The 21965-nt window shown below is 45.3% G+C and overlaps 1 protein-coding gene and 1 long non-coding RNA gene across 5 annotated transcripts in view; one reads left to right on the forward strand and one right to left on the reverse strand.

Moving 5' to 3' along the window:
• The window catches only part of Gpb5 (Glycoprotein hormone beta 5), a 134914-nt gene that overhangs the window by 73632 nt on the left and 39317 nt on the right, over nucleotides 1-21965 (forward strand). The window contains exon 1 of one of the 2 annotated variants that reach the window (XM_050192932.3): nucleotides 1774-2163. The exons of the other annotated variant lie outside the window; for it this stretch is intronic. The gene's annotated coding sequence lies outside the window, so the exon portion shown is untranslated. Of the gene's footprint in view, nucleotides 1-1773; nucleotides 2164-21965 lie in introns of those variants that run through there. 2 annotated transcript variants of the gene reach the window in all.
• LOC129388128 (uncharacterized) overlaps nucleotides 1-21965 on the reverse strand; it is a 156188-nt gene that overhangs the window by 51368 nt on the left and 82855 nt on the right. The window contains exons 4-5 of one of the 3 annotated variants that reach the window (XR_008615157.2): nucleotides 8132-8247; nucleotides 4788-5056 (exon numbers count right to left, since the gene is read on the reverse strand). The exons of 1 other annotated variant lie outside the window; for it this stretch is intronic. This is a non-coding gene — a long non-coding RNA (uncharacterized lncRNA). Of the gene's footprint in view, nucleotides 1-4787; nucleotides 5057-8131; nucleotides 8248-21965 lie in introns of those variants that run through there. One more of the 3 variants, XR_008615156.2, reaches the window with a different exon arrangement.

Below are 21965 nucleotides of genomic sequence, written 5' to 3' on the forward strand. Positions count from 1 at the left end.
TAGCCTTTACGGAATCCTGCCTGGTCCTTTGGTTGATGGAAGTCTAAGGAGTTCCTGATTCTATTCGCAATTACCATAGTAAATAGTTTGTAGGCAACTGACAGTAAGCTGATCGGTCTATAATTTTTCAAGTCTTTGGCGTCCCCTTTCTTATGGATTAGGATTATGTTAGCGTTTTTCCAAGATTCCGGTACGCTCGAAGTCCTGAGGCATTGCGTATACAGGGTGGCCAGTTTCTCTAGAACAATCTGCCCACCATCCTTCAACAAATCTGCTGTCACCTGATCCTTCCCAGCTGCCTTCCCCTTTGCATAGCTCCCAAGGCTTTCTTTACTTCTTCCGGTGTTACCTGTGGGATTTCGAATTCCTCTAGACTATTCTCTCTTCCATTATCGTCGTGGGTGCCACTGGTACTGTATAAATCTCTAGAGAACTCCTCAGCCACTTGAACTATCTCATCCATATTAGTAATGATATTGCCGGCTTTGTCTCTTAGCGCATACATCTGATTCTTGCCAATTCCTAGTTTCTTCTTCACTGCTTTTAGGCTTCCTCCGTTCCTGAGAGCATGTTCAATTCTATCCATATTATACTTCCTTATGTCAGTTGTCTTACGCTTGTTGATTAACTTCGAAAGTTCTGCTAGTTCTATTCTAGCTGTAGGGTTAGAGGCTTTCATACATTGGCGTTTCTTGATCAAATCTTTCGTCTCCTGCGATAGCTTACTGGTATCCTGTCTAACGGAGTTACCACCGACTTCTATTGCACACTCCTTAATGATGCCCAGAAGATTGTCGTTCATTGCGTCAACACTAAGGTCCTCTTCCTGAGTCAAAGCCGAATACCTGTTCTGTAACTTGATCTGGAATTCCTCTATTTTCCCTCTTACCGCTAACTCATTCATCGACTTCTTATGTACCAGCTGGCGTAGCAGGGGGTGGCAGAAAGTTAAGTGGACGGATGAGATTAAGAAGTTTGCAGGGACAACATGGCCACTATTAGCACATGACCGGGGTAGTTGGAGAAGTATGGGAGAGGCCTGTGCCCTGCAGTGGGCGTAGCCAGGCTGCTGCTGACGATGATAGTAACTACTGTGTCGAAGACTATTTCGAATTGTCTGTGCCGTTGATTCAACGTTTAAATAGTGTGCACTGACCGCAAATCGACATGAACGGGTGAATCACGAACGGGTCAATTAGGAGGTCTGTTCTGACATTTGGCGAGCGACAACGAGCAGAGCAGTTGACGCATCGAGCAGTGAATTAGGAAAGTTATGGAACAGCACGAATAGCCGAGGACTGTGATCAAAATCGTTTTTACGCCGGCACAGAAATATGGCCACTCGTATCGCTCAAAGTTCCCGGGCACAAGGAGAAGCGTCGTCTGCTCGCTCTCTTTAGGGAGCACATACGTCTATCAGTCTTGGCAGTTTTCGCGCAGTTCGGTGACTTCACGGCAGATGGCGACGTCAGACAAAGGCGCTAGATTGCTTCGGGAAAGTAGGGAAAGCAAGGGAGGCTGTATAGTCGAAGCAGAGGGACGCCGGGAGGAGAGAGATCACAGGACCGTGGAAGACGCGGAGGGAAAAGAAGAAAGACGCATCCCTCAACGAATGACGAGCCACTAGCGTTCAACCAATCAGCGTGAGTCTGCCGCGATGCCCTCCCGCGTACAAGCAACCCTCCCCTCCCACCTCTGCCCTCCCCATTAGATGGGCGAAATACTTTCAGCAACAGGCGACTTTCACTTCAAGCTCGGGCTTGTCGGCGCTGGGCCGTTGTTCTGTCAGTTTCGGTTTGCGTGGTCGCGGTTGCCAATAATAAAAGCACAAGTACTGTCGAGCGGGGAGGCAGAAGGACTTTCGCTTTATTTTATTTTTTTATTTCCCATTCTCGTTCGAAAGGAGCACCTAATGCCGTTGGCAGGAAGCGTGGGCGCTGTGCGCGCCTAGAGAACAGCCGGGTAGGGGGGAAAAAAGGTGTCGCGCGCTGCTCACTAACTGCTGCGGTGCCAACCGAAACGGCACCACTCCGCTTCGGCCCGCGAGCTTCGAACAGTCAGTCAGTGATCGCTGCCGTCATCGAACAGTCTTGTCTGCGAACGTCTGCCTGTTCGACCAGCGTCGTCAACACAAGACATTTGCCACCGGCACCAGCGTTCAACGTAAGTGGCCAACTTAGAGGCACTGACTTACAGTGGTGTGCTGCAGTCGACGTGAATAGAATTGATAGAAATAAACTACTTCGTGTCTTCGCATTTCCATGTTCGCCACTGCTCGTTTGCCAACTACCGTTTTAAATCAATTGGACATTTAGTAATATAAAAGGTAATATCAGCTTGTCTTTTTATTTCCTTTGTTAACATTCGCACAAGTATGCCCTTCGGGATAAATTATAACATACGTTTGTAACGTGAGTTACTTAGTGATTAGTAGCATTTTTGTTAGTAACAAACAAGATACGAGCATTTGTCGACCTTCAAGAAATCTATGCTCCCAACAAACTGTCACATCTACTGAATTTTATAAATCATAGCACCATAACATTTTCTAATGCACACTATCCGTAAACTACATTATTTTCTGTCATTTGTTTCTACGGTAGCAAACAGTTCGTGCCGAAGAGAGAACTTCCTTCTCACTGGCTCTCTTTCTTCTCATCTTACTGTGTAACCAGTCTACTAGATAGTTTTAAGTATTGACGTTTCTGAAGTCCCATATATGGCAACTTATGTGGCAAGCTTCACCAACTTTTTCTGTAAGTACTACGATGGCTTCTCTCTTTTTTTTCGAGCGTACAACATACACAATAAAGCCAAGTCAAAACAACCAAAAGAAGGTGTTGTGCAAGGACGGTTTCAGATCGCAGGGTCACATCCTAAAAAAGAGTAATCGTTTTTTACGATATCCTAAGCTTTTTCTATAAAGTGAGCCTTCGCGTCTTTGTGCATTGCTCTGTATGAGCTCATACAAGCTCGTACAGTTCCCAGTGTTTCTTCTTCTTTTCTTCGCTGATTTGTACCTGTTGTCTCGCGTTGCGCTTGTATGCCTTGCGATTTGTTCTTCGTTTCTCACGCCATTTTTCAGCTGTCGAAGTGTACCGCGATCTGTACAAACGAAATTAGAGGCTGCCTACGAGTTGTCGAAATACCGTGTTTTCGTCTTTCTTTTCAAAATGCAAATTTCGAGGTCAAATGATCACCGGTTCGTGTGATTGAGTGCCCAACGAATTGGAGTCGGCAGGGTACTGGTAGTCGCGAAGTTTTGCTATAACGAATTAGATAAAATAAACAATCGAAAAAAGTTGTAACAAATACTATGGTCATATGAAAGCGTCTGCTGCTTAATTCCCTATACCCCTCTCCCATTTGTTACCCTTTCGGTCCTCGTATAACCTTACGCAGGTTTTTGGGAAGTCTGCAAGAGTTTTTAAGAAGTGTTTAAACGCACTTCGTTTGTAACTTTATTCATTCTGCATTCATATGGGTGGTAACTTTGCCTGTGTGACTTTATCCGTCGCAAGAATCCACCTCAATCTGGCAAACTTCTGCGGAACTTCTTTAGTGACAATGTGAACATCGAAATACAGAAGATGAAACCTTTCATTCATTCAGTCGCGCCTGTCGCACTGCTGAAGGAAACATTAAAAAGGAGGAGGAGGAGGAAGATGAGGAGGGGGAAATAAAGAGAGAAGGCAAGGATGAAACGTTGAAAAGAATAGTTAAACTTTAGAGTGGGGCGCGAGTAATTAAATATGAAATCCGACCCTGAAAATGACGAATGCGTTCTGGCATTTTTCTATTTAGCTGCTGGCCCTCTAGCTTAGATGGCATAGATGTTCGTTTAAATGAAGGCGTGCTTGTCATCCTCATGCAGAAATTTCAGCAGTGGCTTAGCGAACTTATTGATCATGAATGGGCCAGCGACTGTTTCTATTTTAGAAACTGAAGGCTAATAAAAATTCACAGGAGGACGCTAATGACAGCTTAACCGCTGCCAACCAGCGCTGTGTCCTGTTGTTCCTCACTCTGTCCCCGCCTGTGTGCGCTGTTAACCCTTTAAAATGCTTTACCAACTAGCCCTCCAAGCCATCCTTGCGAGCTTAACCAGTGATAGCAAAAAAAAAAAAAGCAATTGAGCTGCGTGATTTGCTGTGCTACTGCCGATTTGTAGAACGTCCACATTTGCCTCCCCAGAAAAATAAATAAAATAAAAGTACAACTTCCCTAGTCCAACAAAAATGTTGTATAGAGCGCGATTATTCATTAACGTTTGTCAGCAACGACTCGGGTAACCGCGTTGATTAAATAAAAGATGTACAAGAAACTCTACACAAATAATTGCTCTTACTAAACCAGGAAAAAAATTCGGTGTATATTTGCTAGAAAGAGCTCTAACATTCACCTGCGAGATTTTTGCACGGATGGACGATTTCTCGGTGTGATTAGTGAATGTATATTGCAGTCAAAGGATAGCGAGTGACATCCCAAGAGAGATCGGTGACTCGACACATATTACGATAGACGTTGTGCCGCCAGGCGATAGTAATGGAACAGGCGAGTGTCACGCAACAAGCGAATACGAAATGATGTTCTACGCGAGCTAAAGGGGAGACCATGAGCTGTGTAAAGTACGGGCACAAGTAAAACAGAAATGAAAACATAAACGCCGGCTATGAACCGAAAAATTGTTGAGCGGCGAAAACATTTGGCAGAAACAGCTCTAGTTGAGCATTACATAATGCGAAGCATCGTTGGTATAAAAGAACAGTCACGAACTGTGGTAAGCTGAAATGTTTATATGACATTGTATTGTTAGAGATTATGGTTATGTTAAATTTTAGAATATTACATTCTTAGACTATGTATATCTATACATATGTCCCTCACTTGACACAATTACTGATGGTTCGTGGTTGGTGGTTTCAACCGTCTCTTGACTGGTGACATCACTGGTGGTTTTCGCTAGTAGGATTCGCCGGTTAGGATGGATTAAGCCCAGTGTGCCTCATCGGTGACGCCAATGGGCAGCTGTGTACAGAACCAAGATGCGCTGTTTCTGGAACCCGAGAGCGAATGTGTTAGCGATAGGTGATTGCACATTGCTTCATCGGTGCTGAGGTGATCGTATCGGCGATAAATGATTGCACATTCTTTCATATCGAGTCCGAACGTGACATTAAGTGCTAGTTGGCCGTTTGATCGCTTAAAATCTAGTCATAGATCAATGTTTGGGACACTTTGTTAGAGTGCGCTGCGCTGCCCATGCAAACGGTGAGACACCTGGCAGAAAAAAAACGGTCTACGTTCGCCAAGAATTCTTCGCTTTAAAAGGTCAGGAAGGCGCGCGCCTGTATGCTGCCCACGTACGCGATCGAGGAAAGGCAGTGCCAACTCGCCGATCATCGACACATGCGGGCGCTCCTTTGGGCACGCGCATGTCTTGTGTCTTTCTCCTTTCCCACCACTGCGCGATCCTTCAGCTGATAGTCGGCATTTGTGTTTTCACTGTCGTTCCCCTTGTGTACGCGTTTTGCACGCCTTCCTTTCCGTCACGTGAATATACCAACTTGACGAACGCGAGAGAGAAAAAGCCAGGCAGGCCATGTTGCGGCTGCTCTGCTACCCCAAACTGCGGCGAAGGGGAAGCGGAAAAAAAATTGTGACGACCACACTCCTGAACTATCTTAGGTGCATTCTTGGGCTAGTTGGTACATATATAGAGTGTAGAGACGAGCACAGAATTCGATGAGGACGAGGAAGGACACGGGACAGGTGCGAGGAACTCTGTGTCGTGTTAAGCGTAGTACGGGTTCAGTGAAGCAGAGAGAAGCGAGACACAAGGCGGCAAGGAACCTTGGGACATCGGACTAGCTCCATGACGCAACTTCGTAGCGCGTAAACAAAGGACGAGGCAGAAACGACGAATTGTGCATGTCATTTCCCTACCGTCTCGTCCTTTGTTTGCACGCTACGAAGTTACATTAGAGAACCTTGGCCCGTATTTGTGAAGCTTTTCTTGCGATCAGCGCCGTCTGTTACTGGCCATAACGGACGCGACCGTCTAGTTATTACATCGATATCTATCCTGACTGGTCGGTACGTGAACACCAGTCTTCTCTGACGCCTCATAATATCGGGAATTTCGCAGATACACAACTCGAAGTCCAGTAAAGTTGCAGAAGGTAGAGATCATACATAGCAGAAGTTAAAAAAAAAACAAGATGCCATGGTAAGTGGTAAAACAAAGAAACGAGCTTGCAAGCAAAAAGAAAGCAGAAGAAAAAGAAAGGCTCCGTATAGGACAAGCAGAACGTCCTTTGTCTAGTTTTTATTTGCCGCGACAGCTGCCTGATGGCCACTCTGCTGCTTTTACTGGGATGTGTTCGCCGGCTTAACGCGGATAGCTTAAATGAATACAAAACATGAGGAAACTCTTCAGGTGACTACAGATTTCGAAGCCGAGTCTGAGGGCCAGAATAACAGTGCCTTGGCGACTATAGGCCACCCCACTAAGGTGACCTTTTTAACAAGTTGCTTTTGTAGCGACTCGTCGACTCCGACTCTTATACACCCGTGCAGCTGTTTGCGAAGACCGCAGCGGACCACACGTTGACCGGTCCACGTGGAAAATTCATTTCTGAACAACAAGAAAGAACGCCGCAGTGGTGAATGAGGAAGAAGACGACAAAACATCGGCACCGCGTGTGTCATCTTTGTCAGCACATCTCTTCAGGCAGGCCGGCGCCACTCGAGAGGGCCAATTGCGTACTGCTCTCGAGGTCACCTTGACGCCTGTTACAAAAATTCGCTGCCACGCTCGCGAATGGCCCTGCTTAACACCCGAGGCCTAGGTTTAATTCATGTTGCGTGCACAGAAGCCCAAGAAAGTAGAGCCAGTGCTAGCCTAGCCAGGGGTCAGCCGCTGCCGTAGCTCAGTTAGTACATCTTAACGTGCTAGGCTAAGTTTGTAGGTTCAACTCCCATCAGCAACATGTTTCATTTACCGTTTCTTTCATTAAGTATATTAAGTTTATGGCAAAATTAATAATTGTAGGTTCTAATAAAAGAAGGGTTAATTGTCCCTATGCTTATGCTGGCTTCATTATCTGTTGGCTGCTTGTTGTTGAACTATATGAGGAGGCGTCTGTAAGGCGGCACTAATTTTATCACACGCATACGTGACAGAACACGTGCCAGTTGAAGCATTAGTCCATTCGACGCTACAGGACATTGATCAAATCCAAAGTCATTGAGCGGTCTTTCTGAGCCCATGGTCGGTGATTTTCAAAATTTGCTTCTATAATGGGCAATATAAATTCACGTTCTGTGCATCCAGGATCCACGGAAATGTGTAGTTTTTATGGAGTTTTACGTGCCAAAACCACTTTCTTATTATGAGGCACGCCGTAGTGTGGGACTCCGGAAACTTGTACCACCTGGGGCTCCTTAACGTGCACCTAAATCTAAATGCACGGGTGTTTTCGCATTTCGCCCCGATCGAAATGTGGCCGCCGTGGCCGGGATCCAATTCCGCGACCTCGTGCTCAGCAGCGCAACACCATAGCCACTAAGCAACCACGGCAGGTCACGGAAATGTGTAGAGCCAGGCGTTGTTAGCGCGTGAAGCTATAATATTTAATATAAGGTACATGTGGCGTCGACCGAATTCCGAATGCCGGGGCACGCAAAAGCAACGCTCAAAATGTACAGGATATAACATTCATTCGTAAGCTGGGGTCGATGAACGGAATTTAAATCACTGCATTTTTCGTAAGAGCCTGTCGTTGAAGAGGTAATGCTATTTTAGATTCCGTATTCAGCAGCTTTGAATGAATGGGCTCTATTATCGTGCGAAACTGCGCTTCCCATCCTCCGAAATTTGAACACGTCGTTTTCAGGAAACAATGTTTGTTTTTATATCGCTGAACGCAAGGTATAAAAATCACAGTTGACCTTTGCGACATATAAGAGGCAATGCTCATAGCGAGAAAGGAGGAGTCGTTAGGCAACGCCACGTTTTCTTTTTCCTCCGGCCGGCAAGCTTATTGCTGGTAGTATAATGCGTGCGGGTATGCGTTCACTCCGGAGTTCACAAACAAACAAACAAGTAAGTAACAAAATAAATACATACGGGAAGAGCCAGCGCGGTTGTAAGCTTGCGTCGACATGAAAGTATCGAACGCGTGCTTCGGCTGGAATAAATCTCGGCGTTCGCTCACCCAGGCAGAGCTTCAAGGGAAACCAGAACTGTAAGCGGAAATAGACCGAGAAGGAAAGAGAAGTTCCATAAAATGCGCCTAGTTTAAAGCCGAAATTCAGCTGTAAATATTAACAAACCCATAAGAATGGCACGAATGGCGGTGAGTGTAACGCGTTCGCTGCAATCTAGTTCTTGTTTACTAAAGCTGAAGCGACATGCTGCCGTCATGTAATCCGGGATTACATGTGAAAGGTTATCAAAGTAATAATTGCTCAACGGTGTTATCAAGGTAATAATAATCGTTTGACAGGTTACATGTCACGAAAATTCATTGAAATGTACCGACTGTTGCAACTCTGCATTTACACAGCTGGACAGTTACACAAACGGCACGTTCAAGTGGTACCCGCTGCCACGTTCCTCCTAAGGTAGTCGTATTCCATTTCTTCGGAGTATTCGGACGTCCGCTGCTTACGGAAGACATCCTCTGTTTGTCCCACAGGCAATCCGATGCAAGACTCGTGCACATTGCGTGCACCTCTGGAGAGGGAGATCTGGATGTTAGGTGAAAGTGACCTGTAGACGTTATTACTTTTATTCGTGTCTCGTTGGATTGCGAAAGGCTGCATGTAAGCCGACTCGTTATACAAAAGCTGTCGTGTGTGTGTGAGCGATTCGGTAAAACAGCAGCAGCCAGCTTTAGCCTAGCGTGGAAGAGTTAGCAAAGAAAGCCTCACTGTATGAAAAAAAAAAAGAAGCATTTTCGCCCGAAAGGCGGAACACTGACAACGATAGCAACACTCCAGGCGCGTTTCCGTCGTCGCCGTTATATTTCGTATAAAGACTAAATGCTATGATTATCATCGTGGTCGCGCGCCGTATGGCGTGTGTGCGGTGAAAGCGTGCGAGTGGTAGCCGAGGGTGGTGGTTGAATCCAGCTCGCAAGGGAGGAAGGGGGCAAGGAAGCGGGATGTCTTCCTTTATGCGTAAGGCACCGGGGGAAGAGGGGACGCTCTGCTCCGAACGGCAGCTGCGTAATGCACGGCTGCGCGGGCCCTATCTGGAAGGCGATCTGCGATGGGGACAGAGTGCGCCGAGTTCTGATAGCTTCGTGTGAACTGTGTTCTCGCCTCTTAGTTCGCGTTGAAGCGAGAGGCAGCACGAAGGTCAATTCGCTCGCTGCTGCTGCCGCGCTTCCTCACGCCAGCGTTTTGACAGCGAGTGCCCGCGGTCATCGTTCATGTTCGCCTGTGCGCGTGTGACACCATGCTGGTTAATTTAGTAAGTGAGCGAATGTTTAGATGTTTATACGGCCAATAAAACTATAAAACATAATTCATATTTTCCAATAAAATATTATCTAGAGCCGAGCGGATGCCGCTAAAATTCGTGGCATGACGGAAAGCTGACGCAGCAACTTCAAAGCGGTGTCACGACCGGTCTGCCGCTTTTGTGCCTTTTTGGCTCATCCTCTAAAAGTCAGAGCAATTGTCTGTTCATTTTTAGGCCGGAGACTCACACAGCTGGCTTTTTCTATTTAGTATGAGAATAAAGGGGGTTAACCCAGGGGCCCGATATTTATGAATCCTATCATGAGAAGCCAGCAAACAAAGACACAAAGGAAAGCATAGGGGAATTATTTGTACTGATAGAATTAAAGAAATCATAAATTAATGGCAATGAAAGTCGACGAAAAAACAACTTGCCCCAGGTGGGGAACGATCCAACGTCTTCGCAACACACGTGCGATGCGCGTAATGCGAAGACGTGGGATCGTTCCCCACCTATATTTCTATTCTATACTATTCTATTTTCTATATTCCCCAAATATCTTTCTATTTAGTGCACCTTAAGAGCTCCTCACCAGGTTCCGATATTGCAAGCAGACAAGCGCCGTGCGCAGTTCGCGCGCCGGCGATTGTGTTCGCAAAGTATAACCTCTGTACGGAGCGAAAGCAGTCAAAATATAAAGCGAGAGCCCGTGCGGCCTTGAGGGCGCTTTAGGGAGCTGCGCTTCGTGTATGCGGGGCAGCGCATAAACGCCTCTGCGTGAGATGCATTGTCTGTAACGCCACCGATCATGTCGCGAACAGTGTTCACGACTGCGTTGACCTCCAAAAGACATTTTTTTTTTCACTCGCACACCATGTCCAATTTCCAGAACCCTTCGGGATGCTCCACTACCCTAACTCTATGAAATGAAATATCTTGGTTTGTACTTTGGCCAAGCTAAATATGCGAAACAACATGCCCTTCGCTCTCTTGGTATTGTTTGCCGTATATCGCGTGACTTCGACTTCCCTCTTGCCTTTTTGAAATTCTATTCTGCTGTGTGCCTTCGCTACTAGAGTATGCCTCTGTAGTTTAGGGTGAAACGTGCAAATATAATTCTGACCGGATTAAACACGTCCGAAATAAATTATCTATCTTCAAGCACCGCTTTTGCCGTTCTGGCGACCATAGCCAACTTTCTCAAACATACCACAACTCATGCTTCTAAAATCAAGACGTATTAAATCAGACCTTCTGTTTCTCTACGAGGTGTTTCGTGACGTTGTGTATTGCCCAAAGCTTCCTGATCATGTGCAATTTTCTGTGGCGTAAAAGTATACCAAGCAACGTTCTGCGTTTTCTGCCCGACCTTGTTATTACATTAAAGACTGTCCTATGACTCGGCTCCAAAAATACATGGATGTATTAAGCATTAAGCCTGTATTAACCTATTACAGACTTTATTTCCTGCGCTTTGTATATATGCAGATAACCGTGTTGTATGATTAACTTCCGTTCACGCCTACCTCCTCGTTTTGTTTCCCTATTTGTTTCTCTATCTCACTTTGTTTTGTATAGTACCACAGTTGTCTTCTCTGTACATTTTTTCTCTGTCTTTGCATTCTTCTCTCCCATTAGTTCTTAAACGCACTAGTATGCAGGCTCCGTGTAACTGGGCACTATGATAAATATTTGATTGACTGAATAATTTATTTATTTATTTATTTATGTATTTATTGAATACGTTTATTATCTTATTCATAGTATGCCCGGAATGATAAATTAATTCTCCTGATTTTGTGCTTGAGAATATCTTTGCGTGCACATAAAACCACTTCGATGCCTGCGGCCTTGTATTTTTCCTGGGGACTGAAGCCTCTCGACTAACTGACACGATTTCATCCATGCTCGAGCCACATTGGAAATGGCCTTCTAGCGTCTAAGGAGAATATATTGGCCTGCATGGTTTACAAGCACATACTGTGGATTTAGAATAGGTGAAAACGGTAGAAGCGTCGGCCTTAAGGCCCTGGCGCCTTTAACGTTTCAATTTCAGTTCATTATCCATTAAAGAAACAATGAAGCAGCAGCCCGTTTGTGTTGATCTTCGTTTTAGTAACGTCGGGAAGAGTCGCAGATCTACGCGGGCGCTCCGCGTTCTTTTCTTGAGCCGAGAAAGAGATGGGAAATTCTTCGTTTGCACACACCGAGTTAGTCTGGCGCACCAGCCTTGCTTAGGTTCGATATTGCACAGCTTCTATTAAACCCAAGGGGTGGGCGCATGCGACGCAGTTGCGCAACCGTGAAAGTGCAATAGTGTCGCGTTTCCCTGGACTTAGATTATTGTTCTTTCGACACTTGCGTAAGGCAAGCACCGCGGAGAGTCGCCGGTTGCCTTTATACAGTACACTGTCGCAGCTCTACAGAATGCGTCGCAGCGCACGGAACAAAGCCATCTCTTATTTGTCCAGTCGACTAGGTAACACCTGCACTTGTGCGCATGAGTCTTTTTCGTTATTGGGAAACAACGGACGTCTTGAAGCGGCTTGCCTGAGTGTTGCGAACCGCAACGCTTCCGCGAAACAGTCATTCTTCTGCAGCGAATGCTAGTGCACTGTTAACTGGTTTACGGAATTGTGGCTGCGGGCATGACATATACGCATCGTGCAAAGGCAAGGAACACACAGGAAGCTTCACTTTAAAGGAACACTAATAGCAAACAACAGATCATTCTAGACTCATGAAGTAGTTAAAAAATATCAATTTCGCAATAATGATTTCGCGATAACGCATCCAGTGCGTTAACACCATTGTAATAAGCAGCCGCCTATTTCACGTTTCAATACTTCGCTAGCCAGCTCGTCAAACATGGAATAAAACTTTTCGCTACATTATTATAACCCTCATGAGAAATGCATATGTCAGCAGGCCGGTTGAATTTATCAGTACAAAACTGTGGCACATTCCATTTTAACGTGATAGCGATAAGGGCCCCGTGTTGCAAGGAATCCGACGTAGGCGTCCCGCGTCTAGCGTCGATCATCGTTTCGGCAAAAATAATTTCCAACCATGCATACCCAACCACGCATACCCAACCACGCACGTCCTCCGTGTAATGCAAGGATGTTACTGAACTAATTGAATTCCTCAAGGTAAAATACGTCAGAAAAAGCGTTAAGTACGACTTGCACACAACCTATACATAGCGTCGGATTGTATTGAATATACGAGAAGCACAATTCTGTTACATAAAACTAAAAAAACACAAACCCCTTTTCCAGCGTTTCTACCATTCATAGAGCGACCATGGCCTCCGAGATTTGCGCCCGCCGGCGCGTGCAAATTCCAAATACCAAAAACCGGCGCACCCGGTTGCTTGCAGCACCTCCAGACGGCGCTCGCCTCCGCCGCATTGTGGCCCACGCAAGAGGCCGCGTTTCTAACAGAAAGCTCGCCTTCGTGCATAGCGTTCGCCGCCAGCGTTTCCCGGTAAACATTACGGATACATACGCTGCAGTTGCCGCGAAGCGTGAGAAGCATCCAGAGATCTTTGAATGCTATCGCGTTCCATTCTTAAAGGCGAAGCTTAAGAGTCCTGCAAATTTTAAATAAAAAAGAAAACGTATCGCAAAAGTTAAAAGAAAACTATCTTCAGAAATTACCCACCAAATAAGGAGAAATTACCCTTTTCATGTACACTTTTCTTTTTTGCTCGTTGTGTGACGGATAGACAAGTGTTGGATGTCTCTCTTTCCTTCCTATAGAATAAGAATTGAGAGCAAATCTTCGTTTATTAATTAACTCCTCTAGCTCACTGTTACTATATAAGTTTCCGCCTACTTTTTTCTTGAGTGCACGTCTCTCTCTATTTCAGTATATGTGCAATCATCTTAATTCATGTTCAACAATTCGTGTTCAGCAGCTATTCACCAAACAAGCATAAACTAGTTTCATGCCCACAACCATTAGTACGCAAACGTGGATATAAATGCCTGCTGTTTTCTTATATCAAGTTTTTGTTTATAAATGAACTGCTTACGTCACTAATGCTAACTTTCCGTGTACTCTTTCCTTGAGTGCACGTTTGTTGCCATTGCAGTATATTTGATTTTAAGAACCCTAATTACTGCAAATTACATTTGTGTAAATGGCCCCACAACTAGTCTTTGGCTATAGGCCCACATTGTGTGTGCACACAGTTGTATTCATTTGATCAGTTTTGTGAAATAAACTTCAGACAAACTTTAGAAGAATAAGTGAACGTCAGAGTTTCATTTTTCATATTTTGCGTCGGGACCATGGAGCGTCCTCACGTCAGCGTGACGTCACAGGTTCCAAAGTATACCCATATATTTGGCCTGCGTTGCCCCAGTTAACGTTCCAGAAACTTGCCCTGCTCAAGCTTTGCCTCCTGTATAACACAATAAGGTCCATTTTTAGCGATACACAATTAACTAAGCCCTAGCAGATGCCATCAAAGTCCATGGTGTCATGATGCACTGGGGCAGGAGCTTCGAGGCCGCGTCGCCACTCGTATATTGTTGTTGCGTGTTTTCCGGCGTGCCAAGCCTAAGCGTACCGCGGTAAGACTAGTATGCTTGGTATTGTAAAAAGAGTAAGTGACTAATACAGATGAAAGTAATTTTTTTTGCTCTTTGTGTCCCCTTAAGGAAATAACTGTTTGCCTGAAGGCGTACGCTTGTTGCACTGAGGATAGTCAAGTTCGTTGTTTGACAGTGTTTAGTCGCGTATAACAGAGCCTGTCGCCGGAAAATGTATTGGATAACGTATATTGTCAGCTCACATGTGGTTACCAGCTCTAAAGCACACCGACCACTTGACGGTGTAGCTCGCTATATTTAACGGTTTCTTTGATATACTTTATTTTGGTTTATACGTAGCCATTCGGCATGTGTGTGATGTGCCATGGTAGCTTAGTGGCTACGGCGTCGCGCTGCTGAGCTCGATGTCGCGCGGGTTCGATGCCATCCGCGGCGGCGGCCACATTTCCACGGGGGCGAAATGCCAAAACGCTCGTCTGCATAGATTTAGGTGCACGTTTTAGAGAATCCTAGGCCGTAAAAATTTGTACAGATGCCCCCACTACAGCGCGCCTCATAATAATATGGTGCTCTGGCCCGTAATAACTCCAAATTAAATCTTGTTTTATTTCAGTGTGTTTATTTTCTGTGTACCATGCGGTATGAGGGGGGGGGGGGGTTCTCGACAATTCGGGATCCTGGATATTATTCGGCAATTTTCCAGAATTGCGACAAAAATGTGCGGGATCCGTAGATTGATTGAGCTGATATTAAACTGATTTAGTCGCTATCTGTTTCTTTTTATTGTTTTCTTCATTAATTTAATTTATTTATTTATTTGACGTGCCCAGCCTCTAACGCCGACACATTGTAGAGGGGAGAGGGTTACGTAATAATAAAATAAACACTTGCAGAAGGACACGCCGAATACTAGACAATATTAGCGGCAAATCATAAATACAAAGGAAATATTGAACGGACTACAGGCATCCAATTGTAAATAAAAGGAGGGGGGTGGGGGAAGAGGGACGCATTAAATGATCACGCAGCAGTATATCACAGGGAAGGTGCGTTTATAGAGAACAACAGAGAGAGAGAGAGAGAGAGAAAGTGAGCAGATACGGATGGGAAAGTGGTTCCAATCGTTAAGATGTGTGTGGTATGAAGGAGTAAGAAAAAGTGTTTGCGTTGCAGAAAGACATTTAACTTTGTGTTGATGATCAGACCGAGATGAGCGATCAGTCGGAGGCAGGACCGCTTCGGTGCGCAATGACGAATGGCGGTCAAAAAGGCAAAAGCAGTAAAACTGACGGTGCAGTGAGAGGTTTGGTAATGACAGGCAGTGTTATTGTGTTGTTGTACATGATGGCGCGTTTGTAATTGGAATGGATAGAGTGGCGTTATTTCTTTTTTGAATTCAAGATACATAATTAGAGTTGTGGAATGGGGGATCCCAAAATGCGGCGTCGTATTCTAATTTTGAGCTCACATGAGCAAGTTACACCTCAGATTATTTTTTGCACTATGCTTTGTACTTTTGCTGTATGCCCACCTGCTTGGTTCTCAGATGGCAGTATATCTAAAGTAAATAAACAAATAAAAATTCGTGTAGAGCTGATCTATGATGACCATATGCGGTTGATAGGTAGATTCTTTGAAGAGCGTCACATAACCACGTGAACGGCTAACATTTTTAGATTGGACTACCTTCGGGATCGGCCCACATTTTAGACTGTAGACTTTGGGGATCGGCCCACGTTTTTGGTGGTATAGCCATATAGCTAGGTAGCCGGAAAGAAAACTGGTATGGCAATTGCAAGGATGCTATTTGCATTAAATATTGCATGGGGCAGAAGAAAGTATAATCGAGGCAGGACGCCATGTCTCGGGGTCTTCCTTCTTCCCCGTGTCCTTGAACTAAGAATATCTTAAGTAATGGGATCTCCATATTTCTTTCTCCTTTCCACTATACCAGGTGTATTTTTTAGACCTGCAGAATTTTAAAAAAATCGCCTGTGACAGATAGCATAATTGTAGTCACTGAGCTGGCTTACTCAAAGAGGCGAGCATTACTTGCATGAGAAATCGATATACACAATGAACTAATTAACCGCAATCCACAAATAAACGTTTTTACAGCGAAGCTGTCTATGGCTAGGATCCCGGGATTTTTTCGCGCCTGTCACGTCGACAGAAAACTCAGTGGGCCGATCCCGGCGGCAGTGCAGGGCCAGGATAAATGGCTCGTATACGCGCGAGGCAGATGCGTAAGGCGGACATACAGCACAGCTTTCGTTTCAATACGAACGGCACAAATAAAAACAGCCATCAAACCACATGACTGATGACGAGGCGCGCGCACTTCCGCGTTGATTAACGTACGCTGCCGCCAATCGCTATCCCGTGGTCGTTGTCGGAGACGTTAACGTAGGCATCTCAAAACCGGGAACAAAGCAGTAGTTCACCAACTCTGTGAAAGATTTTGGCCCCGGTTGCTTCAGCGATTCGATTCAACCAACTACCATACACGGGTCATGCATCGATGTTCTTTTTTTATTCACATATCCTTAGGCGCCCTTAGGGGCGAGGGGTGGAGCGTTACCATAAACACAGGGGTCACAGTGAAACAGGTGAACAATCATTAACAGCAACATAAATGAAACAAAACAATAACTGACACTCGCAGATACAAAACATATTACAAGGTTGTAGACATAAGGATTCAGAAACAAATGTTAATCGATGCTAAGCGAACTATTCCGCATACGTACATATGTATCGTAGTTGATTATAGACACCACATTGCTGTCGTTGAGTATTCCAATGACTGATGGGACGAAATAGTGGCGAGTTATTTAAAAGGCTTGTACGTACATGCTGGATTACAACTTTGAAAGGGTGATCTAGGCGCGGGGAAAACGCGATTGGCAGGCTGTATGCAAGATGCCGCAAATGTCGAATGGTTATGATGAAGCTTTGTGGGAACGGCGCGGTCCCTCAGTGCTCGCAGGCAGGCCCCAGTCCTCGCCGGTCGCGCCCAAGAGCGCCTAGCCGAGTCTCGAACCACCGCTCGCGCTCACGAGTCACTCTGTCCTCCACTGCGACTGCTGGCTCCGATGCCCGAGTTGCCATAGCTTGTCAAAATGAGATAATAGTACGAACAGTCTTCTTTTCTCTAGTGATGGAAGGTTTAGTGATGCTTTGATGTTAGAGCGAAAGCTTTATTACGCCCAGTCTCTCAAGGTTGTTAATCCGTCGCAATAAACCTTGAGCCGCCAGAACGAGTGTGTGGCAGGTGTGACGTCACGCGACGTGATCCGCTGCGGAGGGGCGTCGCAGCTGCGCTCGCTCTGAGCCTCTCCGCTATGGTACCACACGACTAGGCGAGGGTTAAAGGGCTAAATATAATCCGACGTACCGCGAGCGCGCGCACACGTTTTAGTCACGTTGGCGAGAACAACAGCGTCTATAGGTTGAGCGATGGATCGACACTCTGGCGCAGCCAACGTAACCTGACGCGGCCAACGCGCTCCGACGCGCTCACGTGCTGATTACATCGGACTACAAACGCGGCTTTACCGGCTGCTTCGCCGGCGCTTGGTCGCTCGGTCGCGCCATGGATGGCGTGCCGGCTGGGCAGTCTCTGCGTGCGCTGCAGCGCAAGCCACAGGCTGACTCCAATCACACAGTAGATATAGATAGACGGCAGGCTGTGAAATATTAAGCAAAGGCAAAGTTGCCTGCTGAAACACCGGAGCTAGGGAGGCCAGATTAGCACGTTATAGAGGGGCTTACCATGCGTGGAAGCGTGTCGAGATCATAGCTACTGCAACCGCGGCTGTCGTTCAGCAACACGAACAACAAGAAGAAGCAGACGAAGCCGTAGATACAAGCAACGGCAGCCAGAACGAACGTTTCACGAGCCATACCCTTTGGCTGGCGTCAAGCTCGACTGCGACGGCCAGGTTTCACCGCGACTTCACGCAGAACCCGTTCGGCAGCGTCTGTAACGCGTGGGAAAGACGGTAGCCTAACTTTAATGAAACAGTGTGCGCATAGTCTTTGCAAAACCAAGCCAAACAGAGCTTCCGCTCGTGATGACTAGGTTTAACAGAGTTAAACCTCAGCCAGTTTTTAGTGATGTTGGAATGACGTAAGTAATTTCTTGTTATAAAATCAGGCAGCTTTATTCTGCAAAGATTCTAGTTTACTAATTAAGTATATTTGATGTGGGTTCCTGATGAATGACGCATATTCTATTTTAGAGTGAACCAGACAGGTGTACGTCGTAAGTTTCGTCTTCGGGTGAGCTTGATGTAAGCGACGTCTGATAAATGCGAATGTTTTGGATTCTTCAGAAGTCTTTGCGTCAATGTGCGTATTCCTTGTTAGGTTGGCAGACAGGTGCGCGCCTAAGTATTTAATGAGGAAATACGTTCAATAGGCATTGCGTTATTCACGCAGGGATTTCATGGAGCGTTAGTAGCAGTTGGAAAACTTATAACTTTAGTTTTAGAAGAATTTATCTTCATCTGCGATTGATCACACGAAGTGGAAATGCTGTCGAGGTCTTATTCTAAAGCTTTTTTGTAGTTGCGGTTAATAATCTGTCTATAAGTCACGCAGTCGTCTTTAATTAACCGTGTGTAGTAGATGTCAGGTTGTTAATAATGTCGTTAATGTAGATGAGGAAGAGTACAGGTCCAAGTACTGAGCCTTGTGGTACCCCGGATTTAACTTGAATCAATGAAGACGAGCAATCATTCACAGTAACGAATTTATGACATTTACATTAAAAAAAATCGCCGACGATTGATATTCCCTAATGCGAAATTTGAGCGCAGCTCTACACTTGTTTCCGTTTCGCGATATATTGAGGCAAATAATTTGAGACAGAAAGGTATGTATGTACAGTCACAGACAACTCATTACTTTCGGCGACGGCGCCTAGCTTGTGCTTCAGCGGCGCGCACATTTGGATTCTGACCTCGGTGCCAGTGAGCCTCTGCTTGGGCAGCTCGTTTAACAGCTGCAGTGGACGAAGAACTTCAACCGGTTGCGTCACTAATTGTTCAGAAAGAGCTGGCCGACACTATTTCCTATTATGATTATATTGTCACCTGGTAGTGAGAGTGAAGAACGACACAGTGTTGAAACTGTGAGTTACAAATATGACTCTTTATTGAGCGTACTTGTGCCCAGCAAAGCAAGTAGCACTCAAGCGCAACGATAGCGGCGAGCAGAGTCAACGATCGTCGGAAATCTAATCTGCGGGTAAAGCGCGTCGGCTCGTATACGCGATTCGTCGAAGGTTGCAGTGTAATTGCATGGCTTCCAGAAAGCACTACACAACTCGCGTCGCGCATACAATCAGATTACAAAGACTATGGCGCCATCTCGTGGTCTGCGGCACTCTGATTTTCTAGAAGTACATGTTGCTGGGCTAGTCGGTTCATATTGCTTAGTGCACTATAATTATGATCGCTTAGCGCAAACAAGAAGGACGGAAGGGAACAAGGAGCACTCTCCTTTTTTCCTTCCGTTTACAAAGCGATCATGTTTATGGTCTACTGAGCGCTTTGCCTTTCTCGTCACACTTCCGCCATATTCTCTTTCTCCCCTTTCCGCCTCATGCTTTCACTGTAGCCTCCTCCTCCACTTTCCTCCTCGAGATCGCTTCTTTCATCTCCCGCTGCGTCCAGCGTTCGATTTCATATTTCGTCGTTCGCTCGGTTACGCCGAGGAACGACGCCGAGGCACGCCGACGCTCAACGCAGGAATGGACGCCTAAAAGCTGCGCTCTAAGGCTAGTTATTCAGTCAGTAATGTCTCTGTTTATGTTAAGGCAGTTAAGTTTCATTATCAGAGGACTGGGAGGGACCTTATGAAATGCTTTAGCGGAATCGATAAACATGGCATCAGTTAGTATTGACGCAGGAACAGCATGATGGAGGTCGGTAGCTAATTTGAGTAATGTGCTTCACATGAACGACCACGCTGGAAACCATGTTGGTTAGAAATTAAATACTTGTGCTCGGTTTAATATTTCATCGTTGCGGATGATATGATGTGTTCTAGTAATTTGCAAGGTATGCTGGTTAGGGAAATGGACCTGTAATTTGATGACATGGAAGGATCGCCTGATTTCAATATCGGAGACACACGAGCAAATTTCAAGGTTTCAGGGACATATCCTCTGTCAATAAATTGTTAATATAGCTGCGAAAATGCGTAATATAACCAGCTTAGTAATTTTAAGTAATTTAGGGCATATCTCGTTTGGGCCAGGTGATGAGTTATGTTTGAGACGTTCAATAGCTCATTCAATTCCTTCATGAGTGATCACGATGTTATTCATCGGGGCGTTAATGCAGTCAAATTTTAGATCAGCACATTTCTTAGATTTTAATTTTGGCCAACAACTTTTCTCAAATAAGAACCGAAAACATTTGTGTGTATCATAGCTACCGCAAAGTAGTTATAGCAGTAATTTCAAAGCAACAAATAAAACAAAGGCTTTGTAAACTGCAGTGAAACGTGTGTTTGTGTCATACATGACCTTGATAAGCAATGTGCGTAATAGGCGCACATCATGGGATCGGTGTATGACAAGTTGCGCAACACTTCTACAGCTTCGCTGACCAACCACCTGCATAGGCGCGAATAGGTGGAGATTTTTTTATTTAATTACTGCATGCGTTGCAATTTACGAATTGTAGACGGTGTGTTCACAAGGCACATTCACTCGGAATAAATTTTCAGGATGACACCAGTTTCGTGATATGCGCTACCAAAGTGTGCGGCGAATTACATGGGCGTCCCAGTTACTTTTGCGCTTCAGTGCATAAAACGGTGGTTTGTTGAAAATTAAGTGAATCAATAGTACATTCTGATCTCACGTTCCGCGGCGCATGTCTCGAAACCCGTGCGATCTCTAGAAGTCGTTCCGAGTGAATACGTCTTACAAACTCACCGTCTAACATTCGTAAATTGAAATATGCGCCGTAAAGTAATTATTGAAAAAAGTTATTTGTACATTTTTGTGAATTATTCGATTATGCATTTAGATTTCTCGTGCAGTTGTGCCCGCCGCTTCGAGTAATCCAGCTCAAGGATTACGGTATCTTCCCAAGGCGATTAAAAATTGTATGTTTTAAAAAACACACCCCGTATATTGGACAGAAGTGGCGAAGACAAATGTGTGTATAAATGTGCATAAATGTGTATAAATGTATAAACGTAAAAAACGGACACATATAAAATTACATAACAAGCGAGCACTTGACAGTAGAAAGGCAAAACAATGAAAAAGTCAAACATGAAGACAGGCGACATGGTTGCACTAAGGAACGGCTCACAACACGAGGGCACGGGAGACACGCTGAAACGCCAAAATCTGCGCACGTGTCCCCCGCATCAGCGGCTGAGGCGTTCTGCCGCTGAGCACTGGAGGTATCGCGTTCGATTCCGGCGACCTCATTTCGATGGATCAAAATACAAAAACACCTGTGTACCTCAATGTAAGTGCACGCCAAGGAACTCCAGGTGGTTGAAATTAATCGGGAGCCCTCCAATACATACAAGAGCTTCTCGCATGTCCCTGCAGTATTGCTTTGGGACGCTGAACCACGCCAATCAATCACTCAATAAATAAATAAATAAATAAATAAATAAATAAATAAATAATGACGACGCAGTTTCGCCCGAAAGGCGAAGCATTGATTGCGATAGCAAATTAGTAGGCAGCTATAGAAAGTAAGGATAATAGTTTTATCAGCCGTATAAACTTGGAAATATTCGCGTACTAACTAAAATGGCCACATCACACTCGATGACCGCGGAAGCTCGCTGTCGAAACGCTAGCATGAGGAAGCGTGGAAGCACTAGCGAGCGAAGTGACTGTGCTGTCTATCGCTTCAATGCAAAATTAGCGGCGAGAACAGCACGCACAA

This window comes from Dermacentor andersoni, chromosome 10 (genome assembly GCF_023375885.2).
Source record: "Dermacentor andersoni chromosome 10, qqDerAnde1_hic_scaffold, whole genome shotgun sequence".
NCBI classification, from domain to species: Eukaryota; Metazoa; Arthropoda; class Arachnida; order Ixodida; family Ixodidae; genus Dermacentor; species Dermacentor andersoni.